The 15,616-nt window shown below is 38.2% G+C and overlaps 1 protein-coding gene across 11 annotated transcripts in view; it reads left to right on the top strand.

The window, feature by feature from the left end:
* Positions 1–15,616, top strand: part of WNK1 (WNK lysine deficient protein kinase 1) — a 104,815-nt gene that overhangs the window by 18,824 nt on the left and 70,375 nt on the right. The gene's annotated exons all lie outside the window — the stretch shown is intronic.

Genomic DNA, 15,616 nt, shown 5'->3' on the forward strand with positions numbered 1-15,616 from the left:
ACTCTTGAAATAAATCTTGTTTTATGCCATGAAACCTTTTGGTTTTAACGTGGACTATAATGAAATGAAAAGAGTCTGTGTCTGAGGGCCCAGCACTGAGAAATCAGTTGTGTATGTCGTTGTAATACTCTGAGTTAGTGTGGTGTGAATGATGCATGTGCTTAATAATGTGAATGTCAGTCAGGTGTTCTCTCCTCTTGACAAGGTGAATACAGTTCACTCATCCAGTGTTAAGAAGCTGCTTACTGATCTCATTTTACTGTACTTTTTGGACTGCACAGTCAGCCAAGCAGATTGGGAGGTCAGGTCAGCTCTATAGCATAAGCATGTAACTGCTGGAGTTTGGATCTGTAATGGTCTGTAACTTTGAAAGCTGTCTTTAGAAGAAAAGTATTGGTAATGCTCTGTATTTACACTATTTACGTAGTGGTCATCTACTTCTAAATTCTTTACTAGGGCATGTGGGACTAATACATGAGGTAGCACCACTTGTTTGATTCCTGTTATGAGAACCTGCTTTCAGTTATTCAGCTGCTCTATACCTTAACCACCTGGGCTGCAAGTTTTCAAGCCAAGTGTATGTCTTCAGCTTCAAGTGTATGTCTTGAGCTTGATTGTTAAGCTCCAGCCAAGATGGTACAGATGCTTTAGGGAAAAGTGCTTGCTCTGTTGCATCTGTTGACACCTTAAGCTTTTGTACTACTACAGAGTTGTGAAGCAGGGACGTAAAAGCAGTGTTAAGACAGGCGGATTGTCTTCAGGCTGAGGAAATATTTAAAAGTTTTATTACCTGAAAACTATTTACTTGGAAATAAGTGACATTTTCTAGATTAAACTTACTTGGAAACTCTCTTTTTTAAACTCTGAAGACTTGTTCCATATTCCAGCCTGCCAGTAGCCTGTGTTAGCATCCATGTGATGCCATATGAAGCAGTTTGTTCAACTTTCAATGTGTGTGTTGACTTTGTTTTACAAATGTGTAATTACTTTCTGTACAGTATGTGCAAGTCAAACCCTCAGGATGCAAAATAGAAAGCTGCACCATATAATTCAGTTCCTGTGTTTTGTGTTGCAACTGTTTAAGCTAGTAAAGTTTAATAGCCTCACAAATGGCTGGCTTCATCAGGATTTAAGTTATTCTGGAGGAAAAGGAATTGCAGTTTTCAAGCAGAATATCTTGTGGAACAGCAGCCTCCACTTCTGTAGAAGCAGCAGACTTTCTAGCTGTTAATCTCGGTGATCAGATAATGGAGAACTAACTTTGGTACACTGGTATGTTGTAGTTAGTCTGATGGAAACTTCTATGAAAATGTACTGCTCAAAGGGCTCTAGTTACAGTAAATTAGGATCTTGCAAAATTATTTTTTAAATTGTTTTAAATTGTGTCAAAATTTGTCTGCTTTCCCACAAGCCTTGAGGGGAAAAATTACGTGGGCAGAATGGAATGAATATATATATGTATTTTTTTACTAGATTTGGCAATTATTTTTGTCCTTTTATGTCTAATGTATTTTAAAATACAGGAGTTTCTATGTTTACAGGTTGGCCTTTTAAATACCTTTTTGATTTTTTTTACATCAAAGTGGACTCTTGATGTTCAGGTTTTAAGTGAAATAGGGCCACCAGCAAACACTACTCCTATAAAAATGCAGATTTAGAGAAATGTTTGTATTTTTTAAAAAAATTTCATTAGCTCGGGCTCAGGTCCATGTTAGCTCTGTTTGCCCCTCCTGTGAAGTAGAAACTTGAAAGTGCTTTGGAAGGAAGGGTTGGCAGGAATGTGTAATAGTAGAAGTCGGTTATCTCTTGGATTGCCTGGAAATTGTTCCCTCCATTTTCTAAAATAGAATTCTGGGTACTTGTGGCTATAGTCTCTTCTGTGGTCTTAAGATTTCACCATGGTCTTACGATACCATCCCATTTCACTCTCTGTCTTTGGAAAGAACAGGAATTTTGGGGGAAAGGATCCTACTTCTACAAAGCTGATTACTGCTAATAGATCTCTTGTGAAGTCCTTATTTAGATGCAAGCATACTGAAGTTGGTTGGCGTAAGAAGAGTTCATAGTGGCACAAATTTCAGTTTCCACCTTACAGCCTTATATGGGTGATTAATTCTAAAATGGAATCATTTGGACTGAGTCAGCAGTTTAGCATATTGAAAGTCTCAGTTTGGTTTGTATTGAACATTAATTTGCTCTGCAAATGCAGAGCCAAACTGATTGGTTATGTGCACCTTCAACAGAAGGTGTCTAAGTATGGACCAGATCTATCTAGAAAGCATACTTTGAAATAGGAAATTACAATAAAGTTTCTGTGAGAACCAGCATGTGTTGGAAGCATAGGAGAGATTAAAATAACATCAAAAAACTAGTGGCTTTTTGTTGTCAAAGTGCTTGGGGCAAGAGCAAGCAGGGAGGAACTGCAGTTCTTTGTTTGCAATGCAGTCTGGATTTTATTACTTGCAAAGTGAAGTCATGAGGGGGAACGTCTGTTTTTGATGGGCAGATATGTTGCAACTTACGCTGAAGAAGCTTGATCATAAACTTTTCAGCCTGCTAACAGCTTTGAAGATAGGACTGAAACTGTGATTTGTCTGTTCAGCTCCTGCTTATTGCCTGTTGGTCTTGTCCCTTCTTCACAATTGCAGGACGTTAAGTATCCGTGCTGATGCAGTTAAGCATAAATATTGAGTTTTAAAACTTGCTGCTCTGTGCTTTGCTGGTTACTGAAGCTGATGTCCAGTATTTCTGAGGTGCTGCAGCAACAGGTGTTTTCTAATTGTTTACAAAAAATGAGGAGTTCTTAAAGGTACTGATCTTCCCTCTCTGCCTCTTTTGCGGTAATTCATTTTTGTGGCCCAAACTAAAACTTGGAAGTTCTAAGTGCACAAAATCCTGCGGTGGTCTTAACAAAACGGTCTTAAGAATTTTCTTGTGTTCTGGGGATTTATCTAATGACACTTCTACCTTTTGATCCTCTAGCAAAAAAAGTCTTAGAGTTGGACTCCCAAGAGAGTATTTCACACAGCTGTCTTTTGGAAGTATGGAGGTCTCTATCTGGATCATAGTCCCCCTGTGGAAAAAATATTTTATATTGTAGTGGTAGGATCTTAAGGAAAAAAAAAAACCAAACAAACCTGAAAATCTTCAGAAGGAATTGAAGTTCTCATCAATATGTCTAGATACTAAATGTTAAAACATTAGAATTTTGTTTGTAAAATTTATCTTGGCACTTGCATTGTTTCTGAGTTAACTGAAGAAAATGTGTAAGTGGCATCAGAGGATGGGCAAAGGAACTGGTTCTCAGGTGCTTGCAGACTGCTACTTATAGGGACTTCATTCTGCTTCTACTCACATCCTATTGCCAGGCAGTTGGACAGAAGGCTCTTACTCTGAAAATAAGTATCGCTGCTATATTAGATATCTGTCCAGAGATCTAGCTGGGTCCTGTCTCTGTGTGAAAAAGGAGTCTTGTTATAGCCTCAGTTCTCTCGAGTGTGGAAAGGTAGTTCTTGACCCTTCTAGCAAGAGTAGGCCTGTGTACTAGTTAAAGTAGTGACTAGTGGATTTAAGACTTAAGACCAGGCCCGAGTGTCTATCACCTTTGTGATACTGTCTTTAGCTTAATAAAAGTTGTTTTACTAGGATGTTGTTTGGGGTTATGTGGTAGGGCAAAGAACTTAAAACAGAAGTACGGAATGTCTCAAATCATCTTATTGCTACTGAAGCAAAGGGTGCAGTACCAGAACACTTGTGCAGCTTTTCTGACAAACTACTTATATTTGAATTCCAGCTTGCATGGTTTCTTGTGTATGCAGACTCGCTGAACATGGAAAAGTGTGTTTCAGGTGGAGCCATGGTTCTAAAAATGTTTTCAGATAACTTCTTGGCTAAGGAAAAATTTTCAGTGTTAAATGTGATTAATAATTTTGGTATATGTACAGAGCATTAGGTATTTCACTGTATGCAAAGAGTATTTGAATCTTAACGTTTTTGGATGATGCTGTTTCGTTCACAACTAAAATTAATTTTGAACTGCAGGTAGAGTTCTTTGGTGTGACAGAGTAGGAGGTAAATTGAAAGCAAGGAAGCATGTTTACAGGTTGTGATGACCCATTTAATGTAGGCTTTGAATCACCTTGGAGATTACTCCATTGATAATATTTCATCTCCGCTGTCTTAACAATACTAAATTTTAGTTGTCAAAGCCTTTTTGTGCATGTCAATCCAACACTTAAGGGTTTGCTTTTTTTCCAACTTCTTTAAAGATAGTTCTTCTATGTCTGGGGTGTGCATATTCCAACCTAAACAATTCTATGATTTTTACCTTGATTTATCATACAGCAAAACACTTGCTGTTTTTGTTTTGTATCATGTGTTGCTTTAGGTAATAAGAGCTGACTGGTCCCTCCATCTGAGTTTCAATTGCACTATATTTTGTCTCATATTTTAACTAATCTTAATTTTTTTCAGGGTTGAACTGTAAAGCCAGTTATGCTTCTGGATGCAGAATATGCTTCATCGTGCCATAGTGCTAGTTGTTCATCCTGCCACTTACTGTTAAATATTTGAGTGTTTTCTTTCTCCTGACTCGGCTATGCTCAAATTCCTTGCTCTGTGTAAGATAATGTGCCTATTTTTAAACTTACATATTAGTGGTACATTTGATACTGTCAAATATTTCTGCCTTTGAGTAGCTTTTTAGATCTACATCTTGTATGGTGTTTGCCAAGGAAGATGTACACAGTGCATTGTAAACATAGGTGTCTCTAATGTATATGGTATCATTGTGTGAAAGCCTACAATAAACATGCAAGTGATGCAAGAACCTGATTTCATAAGTCAACCTGTCAAGAAAGCATGGGAAAACTACTACTGCTTCCCTTCGTCTCAGGCTTCTCATAAAGATGGGCATTCTGGTAGATGACAGGAAGACTGCATCATTGATGCAGTAAGGCTTAAAAAAAAAAAAGTGCTCCTCCGATGTGTTCTAGGGCCTCTGTGTTTGTGAAATGCTAGTACTAATACTAGTACTTATGCAGGACATTCCTGAGACCTCATCTCAAATGCATATTTTGGTCACCCTATAAAACTCATTGTTTCCAAAACTCTTCAGTCTTTCCCTACAGGAGATCCCTTTTTGATTTTTGTCCAGATTGCAAGAACATGCAGAACACCTGGCAATTGTTTGAGGGGTTTATGACAAATCTGTGAAGGATCATTAAATGAGAGATCTGTCTCTGAATGAAAGATGTCTGGTATGGAGTTCTCTAGTGATTATTGTAAGGATTTTCTGTTGGCTGCCAGTACTTTGCCTACATTTCGTATGTCATCCTGTCATAACTGATAGTAATCCACAATTTTGTGAAGTAAATGAAGTACTGGTTTTGGATGTGTTGGCAAAAAAAGAAGCAAAGCTGGGAAGAGTAACTCCTGTAGTGTAATCAGGCTGCATATGCAATGTATGTACCAGTGTTGTATGTAAACTTGTGATAATGTGTACTGTAGGCCGATGTGAGTTCATTTTACAACTGGAGGGGTGCAGGGGGCAGCCTTTCAAAGACTGCTGCTTAAATACTTGCGTAGGCAATTTAAGTTTAATTGTCTCTAGGCTTTATGCTGGGATTCTTTTCAAGGGAACTAGTTGGAGGCACAGGAATATTACTAGTTCTTGTGTACTGCCTAATCTGATTGTTACTTGTAAATCTTTAGAATAATTTTGACACATCTGCATGGTTTCAAACCAGCATGTTTATCTGCTTTTCAGTACGCTGAAAAATTGCATCTAGCTAAATCTTCCCCTTCGCCAATAGCTTTGTAAAGTATATAGGATGAAGAGTTGTAGCACATTTTTGAGACTGAGTTGATTTGCCTTTATCAGAATTGGTTAAGGGCTCACCCTAATGTTGTAGACATGTACCTACTCACAAAGGACTTGTATGGTCATACAGAAGTATGTGAAACAGAGCTGCAGGGGTGTGTGTGTGTGTGTGGTGATTATTTTTTTTTATGCAGTGAGTTAATAAATCTGTAAGGTAACCAGAATGGATTGTGGAGGAGGCTTTTTTTTTTTTTCCTGCAGTATTGTTACCCCCTGAATGGAGAACTGGGTTTTCTTAAACTGAGATGGCTGGATGTACCTTCCATCTCACTGACAAAGCAATCAATTCACTGCAAAATGAGAGTTGATGTGAGCTTCAAAACTTTTAATGAGGCATTTAAGCCAAGTGACAAGATGGTCCAGCTGGTTAATAGCTCATCAGGAATTCAGTTCAGCTAACACTTCAGTTCTATAATAAGCTGTATGTAATAAATAAAACTGGTATCAGACAGCAGATTTATCCATTTATCTTCCATTGATCAAACAGCAATTTTAAAGTGAAAGTAAATAGATCAGCTCTCTGTTCTAATACTGGTTATTTTTGTATAGCCCACCATTTTGATTACTGTCCCTTATGTTCAGCTCTTCAGGATGAATAAATTGAATAAAATTTATAGGCATCTTCCCCCCCCCCTCCCCCGACTTCTGTGTAAGGAAACACAAATGCTGCTTAGAACAACCCTAGAATAGAAGTGACTGAAGCCTAAACAGTTGCTTGCCATTCTTAGTCCAGATTCCTGAGGACCTGAGAGATTCCAGAGGAGGCTGTGATGAAGCCATAGGTTTCATATCTACTGTTAAAACTTTTTCTCTTAGTGGTTATGTGGAGAGGGAAGGAAAATCTAAAATTAATTAGATAAAGTATGAGTGTATAGTTATTAATGTACTCTGAAGCTGCTATGTAGTTTTCATGGCTGTATTCCGAAGAGTGCAAGTTTCCCCAAGGAAACTGTGGGATTAGGCAATGTACTGATTAGTTTTAGTCATTGTTTTCTGCAGAAGTGGAATTTGGTTCAGTTCGGCCTACTTGTTTTTGTCTGTGAATGTGCTGATGTGAGAGACTGGGGAGAAAGGTAGTATAGACTTGTATTAATGTGTATGTTCACATACAGCTCTGGAAAACAAGCTAGTAATCCAGTAGAGACTTACAGGTGGTACAATATTGCTGATGTTTGATTTTTTTTTTTTTTTTTTTTTTTTTTCTCCTGGGAGAAGTGAGGTGCTTTACTGCCAGGTACATCATACTCAAGTTTCTTAAAAATTTTAGTGGTAACCTAAAAATCTACACTGGCTGAATTCTTTGGAAGCCTGTCAAGCAGGTAGACAGACTACTCTATAACCTTTTTGGAGTTGCACAGGTTCTATTCTCTGTCATTACCTTTCCAAGAAGGGCTTGAGGTGTAGCTGGCTGCCCCAGTCTAAGCAGTATGCTTGCATCTGTCAGCCTCTGGTGAGCACTGAGCATGAGCATTCCATCTAGTATTGCATATGATATTGAAGTGCATTAGTGTAGCAGTGTAGTCATCTTTGGAATTGATGAAAATAAAAATCCCACAGTGCTACTGCAGCAAAAGTTACACTTTGTCATTGGGAGTTGTACTTCAGGATTTCTTATGGCCTTACATAAAGAGGAAACATCCTGATCTACTGTTTTCATGTAGAGAAACAAAAGCATTTTTCTGCTGCTGTATTTACAATGCATGTTGTATTTGCATGCCCCTTACACACTTCTAATCCCACTTCTGCCATTTCCTCAGTGTGAGGAAGTGGGGCAGGATGGCTTTGTATCTCATCAGCTTAGTGAGATCATCTTTGATGCGGTGTTCAGAACTTCCTTTTTTTTAAGCATCTTTGTTTCTCTTTGTCCTAGTTACTCCTTACTGCTTGCTTCCTGTACAGCAGTAACAGCGTTAGCAGTAGATTTGTTCTGAATGTTCTCGTGAATTATAGGATCCTGAAAACTTAAGGATTTAGCCAGCTTTCTTTTTTTCTAGCTGAAGACCTGGAAGAATTGCATAATTGTGACTAGTTACAGGTCAGTTGTGTTTAATCATGCTAGTACTTGCTGCAGGCAAGCACAAACTTCAGTTCTGATGCCTTTTCTGTTATCAGGAGACTTATTGAGGATGTCTGTTCAAGCGTAGGTTAAATCTATGACATTGCTGCCACCAGGTGTCTTAAATGCTGCTACTACTACAGCTGGCACAGGTGCTACTATGTATGTAAAAGTGGGAAGTGACCACATCAGAGGAATATAATTATTGGTGGTGTTGTCCTCCCCTTCCCCTGTGGTGATGAATCATAGCTTCCTCGAAACTGACAAACAATTGCAGGATAAAATGGGGAGCAGTGCTAAGATCTTTGTCACATACATAGGCTTTAGTTGCAGATACTCCCCCTTCACTATTAAGACAAAGTCATATTTCTTATTTTCTGAGACTTACTGAAGTATCCATCCTTTCAGGGTATGTATAACTGACTTCATCAGTCAGAATTTAGTCTGAAGAAGGCTTTTGTCTGTTCCCCTTCTGATCACTGAGATTTTCCCTTCCCTCCTCTTCTTCCTTTTTTTTTTTTTTTTTTTTCCTGCTGCCATTTGTTTGCCCAAGTATCACGTTTGTCAGGATAGGTGTAACTTAATTCTCTAATGCTAACCTTTGGAGTAGCAGCAAGAAACTTGCATACATTTGCTGCACCACTTATATTTGTGAATGGTAAGAGATATTAGAAGAATCAATTGTATTTTTTGGTGTTTTTTAACAAAATGCCTGCATCTTCCAATGAATTTTCTGCTGTGCTGCTATTGTACACTGAAATTAAAATACAGAAGAGAATGTATAGGTAGATGCTTTTCTCCAGGAAACTGTACAACTGATGTGAATAATCCCTCAATATTTCATTTAAGAAATTAGACAAGTCATCAACCTGAAATGTAAAGTATTTTTAATACCTTGCATAAGAAGAAGCCTAGAAAAAAATATTTACCCTTAATCAGGAACTTTAAAAGGTGTAATGGATTAATGTTTTAAGCCTACTCTTTTCCATTGTGTTAGACTATATTGTACTTTAGTGTTACCTTTCTCAAGGTTATTTGCATACTCCACAAAGACTGTCTGTAGCTTATATAAAATTGATTTTCTCGTGGAGACTTGCCAAGCAGTGATGTGAAATTGTACTTTCAGGAAGTATTAACTTGGTATTACTTTTCATTCTGCTGCTCATCCTCAGGAGCTTTGTCTTCCATCTACAGACTAAGATGAGGAGGAAAGGGATGGAAAAATTTTGGGCCCCTCACTACAAGACAGACATTGAGGTGCTGGAGCACATCCAAAGAAGAGCAATAAAGCTGGTGAAGGCTCTGGACTAGAAGTCTTATGAGGAGTGGCTGAGGGAACTGGAGTTGTTTAGCCTGAATGCATACTTCTGGAACAGCAGCTGTTCAGCTCCATTTGATCAGTTTTTTGTGTTCAGTGGTTTGTAGAAAGGTTTATGGTGGAAGGATCTGTGCAGATCCTTGATCAATTTTCACGTCTGTTGCTGTACAGGGATGCATTCTGAACCGTCTCTTCCCTCTCCCTTTTTTTCTCTCTGCCTAGTCTTTAACACTGGAACGTCTGAAGTGGTTTATATATTGACACGTAAAAGTAGATGCAGTTCTTATGCAATGGAGACTTCCATTTGTAGGTACCAACTGTGTAATACTGGATGATTTTTAAGCTTAGTGGATTCTTTGTTGATATTTTGTTAATCTAGCTCAACGGTCACTGTGCTCTTTTTTTCTTAACTGCTAGATTTTTTCAGGATGAGAACATTGCAGCCCACAAAGCCTCAGTTCCATTAACAGTGCTGAATATCAGAGTGCAGTCTTGCTAGCTTCTCCTCTGATGACCCCTCATTAACCTTGCCTAAAAGGCTTGCAAAGCCTTTCTCATATGCTGCAGAAATGCACACAGAAGAACATTTGTCTCTTCTGTATACTACTTCTTCCTCTGAATAATAGGCTGGGAGCAGCAGTGTCTTCCCTTCAAATTTTCAGACATTTGGAAAGCTTGATAAAATGTTGCTTGGTGCAGCCTCAGTAAGGATAGAAAATTTACCTTGTTTATTATTCAGACTATCTATATTTTAACAGCACTTTGAAGTCTGTCATGGCTGTACGTTTTCAGATCACACCGCTTGAAGGCAGTTCACTGCTCCTAATTTTTCTAGTGTGCTTTCTAGTGCATCTCTTTGGATAAAGCTACATAGTGTCGCTCTAGTGCAGTTTAAAAAACCAAAACCATAAGCCACTAACTGTCCCTGCAATATAGCTATGTAGAATTTCTGGATTGAGCAGTAGGATATGTAGAAAGCTAGGAAAACCTGTCTGTAGCATGTAAAGTGCTCAGTCTTTGTTCCCTTTTTATTGATGATCTTTCTAATATTGTGGAAGAGGGAACAGCTCTAAGTTGTGTTGCAGCCCATATTGAGCTGATTTAAAAAAAATATTGCAGTTTAAAGTTGGCCTGTCACCTGTGATTCTACTTACTTGTAGAAGATGGAAATTACAGGAAGATTTCCGGTTTAGGGTTTTTTCTGTTGTGCATAGAGGTTCCCTGGCGTTTTCGCGATGTTAACTGTACTTGAGATCAAGAAACAGAAAATCACCTTTGAGGATGTATAGTGTGAGTTAGCAGATCTAATTCCTTCCATGTAGAGTGCTTCTCTTGTTATCTGCTTTCTTGGTATCCTGTAGTATGTGTTTGAGAGCGTGCAGTCTTGCGGTGTGTCTCTTCTGCATAACTACATCAATCTAATGCCAGTTAAATTGTCCTAAAGCTTAGCTCAGGCCATTTGGTGTCCGTTAGTAAAAATGGACAGTGGAGGTGAGAGCCTTAGTTAAGCTCAGTCTGAATGGAGAGCAGACTCAAACAGCCTGAGCAGTGTACGATGCCTTGCTGAGATGGCTCTCCTGCAGCTTCAGGTGTCTGAGCCAGGCTCTGCGACCACTTGAGTAGTGTGATGTGCTTTGCAGATGTGTGATTACTTGACACCATATTAATAGGACAGAACTCGGAAGGGCTGTGGAAAGTCAGAAATGAAAAGGTATGAAAAATTACTCAGTAGGCTCAACGGCTATGTGAGTGACCCTCTTGAAATTTGAGCTTAATTTAAGTGCCAGAAATGTATTTGCTTTCCTTATTAAGGATGCTGAGTAGATAATAAGCTTTGGTTGGAGGAAAAAAACCCAAAGGACTGCAGGCATTTTTTTGCTGATGAGCTTTTTTTTTCTGTGGCTTGGTACAATAGCTGATCCAGGGGGTGGGGGGTTGTTTTGGTTTTGGGTTGGGTTTTTTTGCATTTATGTAAGGCACCTAGGTACATGAATAGAAAGGGGATAGTAACAGTTCTGTGTGTAATTAATGCTCCTGTAAATTAAGTACCTAGTGAAAGAGTAAGCCTATACCTGTTCTATCATGAATGAGCAAGATCCCTTTTTTTATATTAAATAATGTAAAACCCTCTGATAGCTCTTTCCCAACCAAAAGAAATCAGAGGGTAAGTACATTGATAAATGGAAACGGGCAAGAAAAGCTTACTGAATCATTCTGAGCTGAACAATTGTTTCATTTGCTGCCTGTCTCCATTCAGGCCCCTGGCACTGCAGACCCGCAGGTCATGTGCTGGGAAGCCTCGCTGTTTGTCCTGGCTTGTCAAAACAATTTAATGTAGGTGGAAAGGAATGAATAAAATGAACGGAGTGGGCTTGATGCATCTGTTTCAGTTTGTTCGAAGGGCAGCCCAGTGACTGGGATGTGGCACTAAAGTCCTCTGGGGAAGCTATCGTTTCAGGAAGAACAATGCTGGCCATCTTATGGTTAAATCCATTTTAGGAAGCAAGCTCTCCTACAGTTTGACAGCTTTGTATATTTTTAATTATTTGGGCTATATCAGCTCAGCATGTGTTAACTGGGATAGAAGAATTTGATTTGCTAACTTCTAGATTTAGGACTTTGTGTTGTCTGCCTAAGGCTGCTTCGTTATGGTAAAACAAAACAAAACAAAAACCAACAGCTGAGGGAGGAGAGAGGGTGTCCATTTTTTTTTTAAATTAGTAGGAATTTCAAAACAAATTGGTCTTTGAGGGATAGCATATCAAGCTGTATGTTATTAACTCTTCTTAAAGTTGTCACTACTTTATAAAATACTTAAGTTTCCCAGGATTATAGAAAAGCATCTTGTGTCTTTCTATTGTTTGGTTTCTGGCTGTTTGATTTAAAAAAAAAATAAAATAAAATTCAAAGAAAACATTACATTTGTTTAACCAGTCTAATACTTTGTGATATTGGAATGTTAAGTTGCAAAAACTCAGAGGAAAAGTTTTGCTTCCAGGTAAAACCAGCAAATACATACAGAAATGATCCATCTATATACCTATTTAGTTCATGAGTTACAAGAAGAAGGCTGCAGGGAATGGATCTACTTACTTGAATCATCCTTGAAATGATTTAATTGAGTGGAATTCTTATTTTGAATATGCCACAAACTTATTGCTACCTCTTTAGAGGTAGAGGGAATGCTGAGGGTTTTGCATTTCCTGCAGACTCCTGCTCAAAGGCCACAGTGGAATCTGAGTATTGCCCCAAGGTAGCTGTCTCATTAGAAAGACACACCTGGGCTCTTGAGTCTCTTGGAGTATACACTTATAACAGAGAACTGTGAAAGCTACCCCCCTCCCAAATTCTTCAGCAATGCTCTTTTAAATTCTCATTAATGTGATGATGACTTCTTTCTCTCTGCTACAGCTCTGCTGTACAGCAACTGTGTGTGTGTGTGTGTATTTCATGGGATACCAAGATGTTCACATTCGCCTGCCTTTCCCCAAGTATTCATACCTCCGTGGCTGGTAACACCATTTCTCATTCTCCCAAATTACATATGGTACTCTATTATTTATTTTTTTTGCTTATCACAGTAGTTTAGTAGTTGCAGCTGCTTAAATTGCCTTTTTTTTTTTACAAGAAAGATGGTCACATTTGCCCATACTAACAGCTCAAAGGAAGCCAAAATGTAGTATTTGGGATGGGCTTTGTTCTAGTCCATCTAGGTGCAGTCTGGAAGATCTTGCTGTCTAATATGCTTTAAGGCTCTGGTGTATGTAACACTCAAATTTTAAAAGTGTATTGTCATTTTTAAATCTCTTTTAGTTTGTAGGCTGTTTGCAGGTTGCGTTAGAATATAGTTTGTAAAAGTGTAACCACCTATTGTGTATGCAGTTTCATTTTGTTGGTATAATTGTACATGAGATGTAATTTTTTCTCTGAATGCTAGGGTTGTGGTTTTTCTTAAAAGTATATTTACCCTTTCCTGTTACCTAGTGTTAGTTTTCCTTTCAGGAAAGAATATAAAAACCCTGTTATGGATGAGTGTATGAGTTGTGTATGCAAGGAAATGAGGGTAGTTAAAGGTAGTATGAATCTCTACTATTACAAAACAAGTGGCCTCTCTCTTTCCTACAGCTCTGTTTAATGTTCACTTTTGCTGCTGCAGTACGCTACCAAAGGGTGTGATATTTCCTTGGTTGCAAAAACAGAGCTGTCTGCCCTGGGTGAAATTTGTTGGCCTGTGTTTGTGTCCAGACTTGTCCCAGATCATTAGGGCACTGTGACTTTAAAAGAAGTGTTGAATTATTAGTATGTTGTCCCTGTCTTGTGTATTGTTTTTTGTTTTTTTTTTAATATCAGCACTGAAGTGTTGAGTGTCCCTTTTAAACATCACAGATATATTATGCAGGAACTCAATTCTACCGTTGATGTGACCAGGAAGAGGAATGAGTCAAAATATGCATATGCATGCCCATTAAGAGTCTGTTCATTGATAGAAGTGATTAGCACGGTTAGTTTCTGTTTGGGGCTGGTGGTATGGTGGTGGGGAAAACTGAATAAGGCCATTAAGGGAGATGAGATTTCCATAGATTAAGATGAGAATTTAATGTCAAGTGCAGTCTAAAACTGGTTAGTACTGTTTGTGGTAGGTAACTTTTTAGACTGCACAAAATAAAGGAAATTTAATCCAAACGTATGTATAAAATTAGGTATTTCGGACAAAAATGAATGCAGGTGTTCATATTACATAGCTAAATTTAAATGTGATTTAAAAGTAATTGTTGCAGCCTTGTTTCTATAATTACTATATATAATAATTGCATCTACCAGTTTTGAAATGTGGATACTGTGGAACAAGAATCTCAGCAGAGGCTGAGAAGAATGATTTATTTTGCTGTAAGAATGATTGTTGTGATTTTTGTATTGTGTGAAGCATTCAGTGTTTTAGAAGCACGTGTGTATGGTCTGTTGACTGATGTACCTATTGCAGCTCACTGCTTTTCTGTATCACAGCTGTTTGTAACAGTCAGTATTAACTGGTTTGGAACAGAACTTTGGCTGCCCTGTTAATTGCAATGAGAGGAAAGCTGTTGGATGGGTAAGATAGCTCAAATGGAAGTACTACTTCCATATTAAGGAAACCCCAGCACCTAAGCGGATGTGAATACTTAAATGTTTGTGGATTTATGAAAATGTTACATTGAAATTCGGTTTCTGCAAGCATGCCTATAAAGGAGTGAGAAGAGTTGGTAGTACTAATTCCTGCAGAGTGAAATAGTTGTGGAATTGAATGCTTTTGAGCTCTATAAACTTGTGAGGCTTAAGAATTTGGCATCTTCCTAAGAACTGTGAAAGTATGTATGTTTGATATTCATAGGCACTGGTAAGGTACTGATCCCTGAGGTAATTTCAAACCTGTTTTCAAACTTTCACCTGGAAGACTCTTACACTTCTGAAAATTGGAGCTTCATCTGGAAATTAATTTTTTTCCATGCTTGAAGATACTGTGACCCTCTTAAGTCAATGATTTAAGTGACTGTCAGATGGCTTAGATACTAGCATGGCTGAATCGTATTGAGAAAACATTACTTGTAAACAGAAAGAGGAATTAATGCCTGGAGGACAATAGGAGGTTATGAACAGTATTAAGTAAACCCTGCATGTTTTTACTGCCTCCTTTTTAATTGAAAAAGAAGCATGAAATCAAGTGACTTAAAATTTTTGCTCAAGCTTGACAAAGGTTACTGGTTATTCCTAAGTAACTGTTAGAAACAATGATTCTAAAATTCTGGGCTTTAAGTATATCTGGAAATGTTTTTTTAATATAAACTGCTTGTGGATCCAAGTTGTGCCAGTCGATCCATCTGACTGGTGTGACGGGTGTGTTGGTAAGGCACTGGTGAGCTGAGAACAGTGAATGCCACAAGGAGACAGTTTTCTCTGGAGATGTGCAGCTTATTCCGGTAATAGCCACTCAGAGTAGTGGTGATATCTGATAGCTGGATGTTGGTAGATAATACCAAGGTATTGTCCAGGAATCTTTTTTCATGATCTGTGGCTGGCCTAAGGATTGCTTTCTGTCTAGTGTGAGTTACGTTTTTGTTTTCCTTGATGCGAGATTACAGGAAACTTGCTCAGTCAGAGGTTATGCCTTTAATCAAAGAAAACTCAATTCAATTACTGTTCTACAGCAATAAGTACATACTATATGTTAAGAGGTTTTATGCTCTGAGTGTTAATAATCTTTATTCCTATGTGTATAAAATCCTGACCACTGGTAACAGACAAGATTATGTACAACATAATCAATGATCCAATTTTGTTTGCTCTTGGACACTTGAATGTTTGAGGACATTATGTTCTCCTTCCA

Source organism: Falco biarmicus, chromosome 5 (assembly GCF_023638135.1).
Source record: "Falco biarmicus isolate bFalBia1 chromosome 5, bFalBia1.pri, whole genome shotgun sequence".
Taxonomy (NCBI): Eukaryota; Metazoa; Chordata; class Aves; order Falconiformes; family Falconidae; genus Falco; species Falco biarmicus.